We start from the raw sequence: 1,973 nt of genomic DNA on the forward strand, positions 1-1,973 counted from the left end.
GATGAGACTGGGGGAATGGATTTGGAGGAGAGGAGGAAGAAACAAAGGTCTGCCATTAGCCTTCCTGCTTCTCAGGCTGGAATGATGACTTTTTTTTTTTTTCTGAAAAGCATTTGCAATAATCGCCTATCTTATTAAGAAACATTAATGTTCTATCATTTTCTGGTTTCCCTGATCAGGAATAAGTTCCCCTTAGATTCCTATTGACAATTAATCATTTGCAATAAATGTAATAAGGGATTATTAAGTAGATGTGAAACTGTTAACATCTAGTGGTTTGACTTTTCTATTAATCTGTTTCACTTTACTTGATAGACAGTATATAACCATAGAATATAAGAAAGTCAAGTAAACTATGTATCTACCTACTGCTGGTTTTGGTATGTATCATTTACATTTTTCTTTCTTAAATTAAAATTTTTATAAATTAAAATATAATTACATCACTTTTCCCCTTTCTTTTCCCTCCCTTTAACTCCTCTCCTGCCCCTTATACCCTCTTAAATGGATGGCCTCTGTTTTCGATTATACATATGTATATGTAGGTACATACATATATACCTATAGCCTGCGGAGTTTGCTTAGTGCATCGTATGTATTTATGATTTCAGGGTTGACCACTTTATATTAGAAAACCATTAGGTGGTTGTCTTAGTCAGGGTTTCTATTCCTACACAAACATCATGACCAAGAAGCAAGTTGGGGAGGAAAGGGTTTATTTGGCTTATACTTCCACATTGCTGTTCATCACCAAGGAAGTCAGGACTGGAACTCAAGCAGGTCAGAAAACAGGAGCTGATGCAGAGGCCATGGAGGGATGTTCTTTACTGACTTGCTTCCTCTGGCTTGCTCAGCTTGCTCTCTTATAGACTCCAAGACTACCAGCCCAGAGATGGCACCACCCACAAGGGACCCTCCCCCTTGGTCACTAATTGAGAAAATGCTTTACAGCTGGATCTCATGAAGGCACTTCCCCAACTGAAGTTCCTTTCTCTGTGATAACTCCAGCTGTGTCAAGTTGACACAAAACTTGCCAGTGCAGGATTCATCTGGAGGAGGAAAGGCTAGCTCTTCCTCTCTCTGCTGACTCCTGTTGTTCTTGCCTGGAAAAGTAAACCCCTGAGATTTCCCATTCCTTGTTAACATGTCTACTGGTGTTGTTATTTCTGAGGTCTCATTTAGGCAGCCATATTATTGAGGTGTTGTGAGTGTAGTTTCCCTGTCATTTGTAGGAGGTACAATTTGGAGCCTCTGGCTCTTCCAATCTTTTCATCCCTTTCCTGGGATGTTCTGAGCCTTAGATGTAGGAGTTACATGGTAGATCTACCACTGGGACCCGGCTCCCCACAATCCGCTCATCTCTGCACTGTAACCAGTTGTGGTTTTCTGTTGTGGCCTCTGGTTTCTATGAAGAGAAGCTTCTTTGAAGAAGGGTGAGAGCTATACTTGAAAGGATGTATTTAGAGTGCAGTCAGAAATTGTGGCAATTTAATAGAGAGATTCTAGGTTCTCGTCTAAGATCCATGACCTCAGAAGCACCGGATCCTTGGCTAGATGTCTAGTAATAATTTCCCTCCTGGTAAGAAAGTCCAATCACACAGCTACTGGTGACCACAAGATATGTGTGTCACCGTTGCTCTTTACAGATAGATACCTTACCATGCTGGTCTTTTTTTTTTTTTTTTTTTTTTTTTAGTCCATAGACATCACATCAGGGCAGGGCTATCTGGTATTATGGAGATTGTGGTATCATAGACCACAGTAAGGTTTTCAGGTTAAATCCAGCGTAATTCATCTGAGTCATGTGTTCTAACAAACATGCTTGGTATTTGTGCCTATTCACTAAAACATTTTTTTTTTTGCAGTGTTGGAAATCGAACACAAGACCTTGTGCAGACTGATCATCCTATACTTCCCGATGCTAATACTGTAAATGGACAATAACGGTCGTACATGTTTATAAGGCGTACTGT

This window comes from Mus pahari, chromosome 16 (genome assembly GCF_900095145.1).
Source record: "Mus pahari chromosome 16, PAHARI_EIJ_v1.1, whole genome shotgun sequence".
Taxonomy (NCBI): domain Eukaryota; kingdom Metazoa; phylum Chordata; class Mammalia; order Rodentia; family Muridae; genus Mus; species Mus pahari.